Genomic DNA, 8,280 nt, shown 5'->3' on the forward strand with positions numbered 1-8,280 from the left:
CCCTTTGTGTTTGGATTCTCATCTTTTCCTTCCTCTATTCTTCTCTTCTTATACTTACATAATGAATCTCTATACTGTGACATAGAGGATTCCATATTTTCTTTTCTGTTTTCTTCTTTTTCATATGAGCAGGAACAAGGATAAGAACATTCTTGTTGAAGCCGATCCTGAACCTGAAAGGACTCTGAAGAGGAAGCTAAGGGAAGCTAAAGCACAACTCTCTGGAGAAAATCTGACTGAAATTTTCGAAAAAGAAGGAGACATGGCCGAAAATAATAACAATGCAAGGAAGATGCTTGGTGACTTTACTGCACTAAATTCCAATTTACATGGAAGAAGCATCTCAATCCCTGCCATTGGAGCAAACAATTTTGAGCTTAAACCTCAATTAGTTTCTCTGATGCAACAGAACTGCAAGTTTCATAGACTTCCATCAGAAGATCCTTTTTAGTTCTTAACTGAATTCTTGCAGATCTGTGATACTGTTAAGACCAATGGGGTTGATTCTGAGGTCTACAGGCTCATGCTTTTCCTGTTTGCTATAAGAGACAGAGCTAGAATATGGTTAGACTCTCAACCTAAAGATAGCCTGAACTCTTGGGATAAGCTGGTCACGGCGTTCTTAGCCAAGTTTTTTCCTCCTCAAAAGCTTAGTAAGCTTAGAGTGGATGTTCAAACCTTCAGACAGAAGGACGGTGAATCCCTCTATGAAGCTTGGGAGAGATATAAGCAACTGACCAAAAAGTGTCCTTCTGACATGCTTTCAGAATGGACCATCCTGGATATATTCTATGATGGTCTGTCTGAGTTATCAAAGATGTCATTGGACCATTCTGCAGGTGGATCCATTCACCTAAAGAAAACACCTGCAGAAGCTCAGGAACTCATTGGCATGGTTGCTAATAACGAGTTCATGTACACTTCTGAAAGGAATCCTGTGAGTAATGGGACGCCTCAGAGGAAGGGAGTTCTTGAAATTGATACTCTAAATGCCATATTGGCTCAGAATAAAATATTGACTCAGCAAGTCAATATGATTTCTCAGAGTCTAAATGGATTGCAAGCTGCATCCAACAGTACTCAAGAGGCATCTTCTGAAGAAGAAGCTTATGATCCTGAGAATCCTGTAATAGCAGAGGTAAATTACATGGGAGAACCCTATGGGAATACCTATAATTCCTCATGGAGAAATCATCCAAATTTCTCATGGAAGGATCAGCAAAAGCCTCAACAAGGCTTTAATAATGGTGGAAGAAACAGGTTTAGCAATAGCAAGCCTTTTCCTTCATCCACTCAGCAACAGACAGAGAATTCTGAGTAGAATCCATCTAGCTTAGCAAATATAGTCTCTGATCTATCTAAGGCCACTTTCAGTTTCATGAATGAAACAAGGTCCTCCATTAGAAATTTGGAGGCACAAGTGGGCCAGCTGAGTAAAAGGGTCACTGAAACTTCCCCTAGTACTCTCCCAAGCAATACAGAAGAAAATCCAAAGAGAGAGTGCAAGGCCATTGATTTGACCATCATGGCCGAACCTACAAGGGAGGAGAAGGACGTGAATCCTAGTGAGGAATACCTCTTGGGACGTTCAGTGACCAATAAGGAGTTTCCCTTTGAGGAACCAAAGGAGTCTGAGGCTCATCTAGAGACCATAGAGATTCCATTGAACCTCTTTCTGCCCTTCATGAGCTCTGATGAGTATTCTTCTTCTGAAGAGAATAAAGACGTTACTGAAGAGCAAGTTGCTAAGTACCTTGGTGCAATCATGAAGCTGAATGCCAAATTATTTGGTAATGAGACTTGGGAAGATGAACCTCCCTTGCTCACCAATGAACTAAATGCATTGGATAGGCAGAAATTACCTCAAAAAAAATAGGATCCTAGTAAATTCTTAATTCCCTATAACATAGGCACTATGACCTTTGAGAAGGCTCTGTGTGACCTTGGGTCAGGAATAAACATAATGCCACTCTCTGTAATGGAGAAACTTGGGATCTTTGAGGTGTAAGCTGCCAGAATCTCTTTAGAGATGGCAGACAACTCAAGAAAATAGGCTTATGGACAAGTAGAGGACGTGTTAGTAAAGGTTGAAGGCCTTTACATCCCTGCTGATTTCATAATCCTAGACACTGGGAAGGATGAGGATGAATTCATCATCCTTGGAAGACCCTTCCCAGCCACAGCAAGAGCTGTGATTGATGTGGGCAGAGGAGAATTGGTCCTTCAACTGAATGAGGATAACCTTGTGTTTAAAACTCAAGGATCTCCTTCTGTAACCATGGAGAGTAAGCATGAAAAGCTTCTCTCACTGCAGAGTCAACCAAAGCCCCCACAGTCAAACTCTAAGTTTGGTGTTGGGAGGCCACAACCAAACTCTAAGTTTGGTGTTGAACCCCCACATTCAAACTCTAAGTTTTGTGTTGGGAGGTTCCAACAATGCTCTGAACATCTGTGAGGCTCCATGAGAGCTCACTGTCAAGCTATTGACATTAAAGAAGCGCTTGTTGGGAGGCAACCCAATGTTATTTAATTATATCTATTTTATTTTCTATTGTTATTTTATGTTTTTTTTTAGGTTGATGATCATATGGAGTCACAAAAACTACTAAAAATTCAAAAATAGAATGAAAAAAAGCTTTAAAAATAGCTCACCCTGGAGTAAGAACTTACTGGCGTTTAAACGCCAGTAAGAAGCATCAAACTGGCATTTAACACCAGAAAGAAGCATCAAGCTGGCGTTAAACGCCAGAAACAAGCACCAGACTAGCGTTTAACGCCAGAGCAGAGCATGGAAGTGGCGTTAAACGCCAGAAACAGGCTACATTTGGGCGTTTAATGCCAAAAACAAGCAGCAAGCTGGCGTTTAACGCCAGACATGCATGCTAAAGGCATTTTACATGCCTAATTGGAGCTGTGATGTTAAGTCCTTGACCTCACTGGATCTGTGGACCCCACAGGATCCCCACCTTTTCTTCTCTCCTCTTCACACCTTTCCATAACACTTTTCCCCAATATAACCTCCACCAATCACCTCCATTACTCCTCCAAAACCATCATACAACCCACCTACACCCACCCACTCAAATTCAAACCATCACTCCCTCCTTTTCACACATCATAACCACCTAAAACCCCCCTTTGGCCGAACCACTCACACCTCTCCATCTCATCTATTTTATTCTTCTTCTACTCCCTCTTCTCTTCTTTTACTCGAGGACGAGCAAACCTTCTAAGTTTGGTGTGGTAAAAGCATTGCTTTTTTTTTCCATAACCATTTATGGCACCTAAGGCCGGAGAAATCTCTAGAAAGAGGAAAGGAAAGACAAAAGCTTCCACCTCCAAGTCATGGGAGATGGAGAGATTTATCTCAAGGGTCCATAGCTCAGTAGTAGAGCATTTGACTGCACAACAAGAGATCATGAGCCTCAACAAGAGCATGAGGAAATTCCTCAACATGAAATCCCTGAGATGCCTCAAGGGATACATTTTCCTCCACACAACTATTGGGAGCAACTAAGGATAGGAGCACTAAAATCATTAGGGATGAAGCAACAAAGGCAAGGAAAAGACATAGAGGAGCTCAAGAGCACCATTAGTTCTTCAAGAAGAGGAAAACATCACCCTCACTAAGGTGGACCCATTCCTTAATCTCCTTGTTCTTATTTTCCTGTTTTTCGTTTACTATGCTTTATGTTTATGTTTGTGTCTTATTACATGATCATTAGTATTTAAGTGTCTATGCCTTAAAGCTATGAATGTTCTATGAATCCATCACCTCTCTTAAATGAAAACTGTTTTAATTACAAAAGAACAAGAAGTACATGGTTTCAAATTCATCCTTGAAACTAGTTTAATTATTTTGATGTGGTGACAATACTTTTTGTTTTTTGAATGAATGCCTGAACAGTGCATATGTCTTTTGAAATTTTTGTTTATGAATGTTAAATATGTTGGCTCTTGAAAGAATGATGAAAAATGAGAAATGTTATTAATAATCTGAAAAATCATAAAAATTGATTCTTGAAGCAAGAAAAAGCAGTGAATGCAAAAGCTTGCAGAAAAAAAAATTTTGAAAAAAAAATAGCAAAAAAAAAAAGAGAAAGGAAAAGAAAAAGCAAGTAGAAAAAGCCAAAAGCTTTTAAAACCAAAAGGCAAGAGCAAAAAGCCAATAGCCCTTAAAACCAAAAGGCAAGGGTAATAAAAAGGATCCAAGGCTTTGAGCATCAGTGGAGAAGAGGGCCTAAAGGAATAAAATCCTGGCCTAAGCGGCTAAACCAAGCTGTCCCTAACCATGTGCTTGTGGCGTGAAGGTGTCGAGCCAAAAGCTTGAGACTGAGCGGTTAAAGTCAAGGTCCAAAGAAAAAAAAAGAGTGTGCTTAAGAACCCTGGACACCTCTAATTGAGGACTTTAGCAAAGCTGAGTCACAATCTGAAAAGGTTCACCCAGTTATGTGTCTGTGGCATTTATGTATCTGGTGGTAATACTGGAAAATAAAGTGCTTAGGGCCACGACCAAGACTCATAAAGTAGCTGTGTTCAAGAATCAACATACTGGACTAGGAGAATCAATAACACTATCTAAAGTCTAAGTTCCTATACATGCCAATCATTCTGAACTTCAATGGATAAAGTGAGATGCCAAAACTATTCAAGAGGCAAAAAGATACTAGTCCCGCTCATCTGATTGGAGCTAAGTTTCATTGATATTTTGGAATTTATAGTATATTCTCTTCTTTTTATCCTATTTGATTTTCAGTTGCTTGGGGACAAGCAATAATTTAAGTTTGGTGTTGTGATGAGCGGATAATTTATACGCTTTTTGGCATTATTTTTACATAGTTTTTAGTATGATTTAGTTAGTTTTTAGTATATTTTTATTAGTTTTTAAATAAAAATCACATTTCTGAACTTTACTATGAGTTTGTGTGTTTTTCTGTGATTTTAGGTATTTTCTGGCTGAAATTGAGGGACTTGAGCAAAAATCAGATTCAGAGGTTGAAGAAGGACTGCAGATGCTGTTGGATTCTGACCTCCCTGCATACAAAGTGGATTTTCTGGAGCTACAAAATTCCAAATGGCGCGCTCTCAATTGCGTTGGAAAGTAGACATCCAGGGCTTTCCATGTAAAATTGCATAAAGGAAAACTTGCAGAAGAAGATTATCAGAAACTGAAATTTGCACAAGCTAAATTGAATTGCAACACTGAAATGTAAAAATGCAGAAAAATTAAAGTGTTTCAAAGAGAACTTTCTATTCTACCCTACTTCTACTCCTATTGCTCTCTAGCAGAGCCAGCCTCCTTAATGAAATGAAACTGATGCCTTTATATAGGCTTTACAAAATGAAAATGAAATTGAAATTGAAAACAAATTACAATTCAAATGAAATTCCTAATCTAATTGTTTCTTGTGCCTTTGAGTCATGTCAATGGGCTTTGCTTGCTTTGGGACTTCAATGAAATGGGTTGATTTGGATTTGGCCTTGAAATGGGTCAGGGGTGCAGGCTTAAATGATGCTCCCAATGGAGCGCTCAGTTTGCTTAAGTGAACACTACGTTCACTGCTCCAAGCATGCTTTCTCACGTGCTTCTTTGGTGGGCATTTGGTTCCCAGTGTTACATTAGTGAACAGCACGTTCACATTTTGAATGCTGCACCATTTGCTAATCCTTCCTCCCCAAGGCTTGAGAAGCACGAAAATGTTTAAAAAGAGAATGCTGCGCTATAATTTTTTAGCGCTACCCCAAATGTTGGCTTTTGAGTGTGGTTTTTGGGCCTTAAAGATGCTTATCATTTGTACTTCAATTTCATGCCAAATATAGATTTTTATATATCGTTAGAAAGCTCTGAATGTCATCTTTCTAACGCAACTAGAAGCGCATCAATTAGACATCTGTAACTCAAGTTATGGCCCTTTGAAGATGGCATGGTTGGTGTGAGAAATCGTGATCATTCCTTCCTTGGTAACGGCGCTAAAAACTCAATACGCACGTTCATGTTCTTAATTCTGTTTCACAACTTCGTACAACTAACCAGCAAGTGCACTAGGTCGTCCAAGTAATAAACCTTACGTGAGTAAGGGTCGATCCCATGGAGATTGTCGGCTTGAAGCAAGCCATAGTCACCTTGTAAATCTCAGTCAGGCGGATTCAACTGATTTTATGAATTGATAAGTAAAAGATAAATAAAATATAAAATAGGATAGTGGTACTTATGTAATTCATTGGTGAGAATTTCAGATAAGCGTATAGAGATGCTTTCATCCCTCTGAACCTCTGCTTTCCTGCTGTCTTCATCCAATCCTTCCTACTCCTTTCCATGGCAAGCTGTATGTTAGGCATCACCGTTGTGAATGGCCACCTGTCCTCTCAGTGAAAATGGTCCAATGCACTGTCACTGCATGGCTAATCATCTATCGGTTCTCGATCATACTGGAATAGGATCCATTGATCCTTTTGCGTCTGTCATTACGCCTAGCACTCACGAGTTTGAAGCTCGTCACAATCATTCAATCCCTGAATCCTACTCGGAATACCACAGACAAGGTTTAGACTTTCCGGATTCTCAAGAATGGCCATCCATGGGTTCTAACTTATACCACGAAGATACTAATAACTCAGACTCGGTCCCCTGTATTAGATATCCAAGAGATATCCATTCAATCTAAGGTAGAACGGAAGTGGTTGTCAAGCACGCGTTCATAAGTTGAGAATGATGATGACTGTCATGATCATCACATCCATCATATTGAAGTGCGAATGAATATCTTAGAAGTGGAATAAGTTGAATTGAATAGAAAAATAGTAGTACTTTGCATTAATCTTTGAGGAACAGCAGAGCTCCACACCTTAATCTATGGTGTGTAGAAACTCTACCGTTGAAAATACACAAGTGATAAATGTTCAGGCATGGCCGAGTGGCCAGCCCTCACAAAAGTCTAAGATTGCCTAAAACTAATCAAAGATGATCCAAAGATATTCCAAAGATATAAACATAATAGTAAAAAGTCCTATTTATACTAAACTAGTTACTAGGGTTTGCAGAATTGAGTAAATGATGCAGAAATCCACTTCTGGGGCCCACTTGGTGTGTGCTTGGGCTGAGCATTGAGCTTTACACATGTAGAGGCTTCTCTTGGAGTTGAACGCCAGTTTGTAACCTGTTTCTGGCGTTTAACTCCACTTTGCAACCTGTTTCTGGCTTTTGACTCCAGAATGCAGCATGGAACTGGCGTTGAGCGCCAGTTTACGTCGTCTATCCTTATTCAAAGTATGGAGTATTATATATTACTGGAAAGCCCTAGATGTCTAATTTCCAACGCAATTAAGAGCGCGCCATTTGGAGTTGTGTAGCTCCAAAAATCCGCTTTGAGTGCAGAGAGGTCAGAATCCAACAGCATCTGCAGTCCTTTTTCAGCCTAAATCAGATTTTTGCTCAGGTCCCTCAATTTCAGCCAGAAATTACTTGAAATAACAGAAAAACACACAAACTCATAGTAAAGTCCAGAAATGTGAATTTTATTTAAAAACTAATAAAAATATATTAAAAACTAACTAAATTATACTGAAAACTATGTAAAAACAATGCCAAAAAGCATATAAATTATCCGCTCATCACAACACCAAACTTAAATTGTTGCTTGTCCCCAAGCAACTGAAAATCAAATAGGATAAAAAGAAGAGAATATACTATAAATTCCAAAATATCAATGAAACGTAGCTCCAATTAAATGAGCGAGACTTGTAGCATTTTGCCTCTTGAATAGTTTTGGCATCTCACTTTATCCATTGAAGTTCAGAATGATTGGCATCTATAGGAACCTAGAATTCAGATAGTGTTATTGATTCTCCTAGTTCAGTATGTCGATTCTCGAACACAGCTACTTTATGAGTCTTGGCCGTGACCCTAAGCACTTTGTTTTCCAGTATTACCACCAGATAAATAAATGCCACAGACACATAACTGGGTGAACCTTTTCAGATTGTGACTCAGCTTTGCCAAAGTCCCCAATTAGAGGTGTCCAGGGTTCTTAAGCACACTCTTTTTTTTTACTTTGGACCTTGACTTTAACCGCTCAGTCTCAAGTTTTCACTTGACACCTTCACGCCACAAGCACATGGTTAGGGACAGCTTGGTTTAGCCGCTTAGTCCAGGATTTTATTCCTTTAGGCCCTCCTATCCACTGATTCTCAAAGCCTTGGATCCTTTTTTATTACCCTTGCCTTTTGGTTTTAAGGGCTATTGGCTTTTTGCTCTTGCCTTTTGGTTTAAAGAGCTTTTGG

At 39.3% G+C, this 8,280-nt stretch overlaps 1 non-coding gene across 1 annotated transcript; it reads right to left on the bottom strand.

Moving 5' to 3' along the window:
• Positions 1-655: 655 nt before the first annotated feature.
• On the bottom strand, positions 656-763 carry LOC112739235 (small nucleolar RNA R71). Its single transcript, XR_003170171.1, has one exon. It is a non-coding gene; the product is annotated as a small nucleolar RNA R71 (small nucleolar RNA).
• Positions 764-8,280: the final 7,517 nt, after the last annotated feature.

The sequence above is a fragment of the Arachis hypogaea genome, chromosome 13, assembly GCF_003086295.3.
Source record: "Arachis hypogaea cultivar Tifrunner chromosome 13, arahy.Tifrunner.gnm2.J5K5, whole genome shotgun sequence".
NCBI classification, from domain to species: Eukaryota; Viridiplantae; Streptophyta; class Magnoliopsida; order Fabales; family Fabaceae; genus Arachis; species Arachis hypogaea.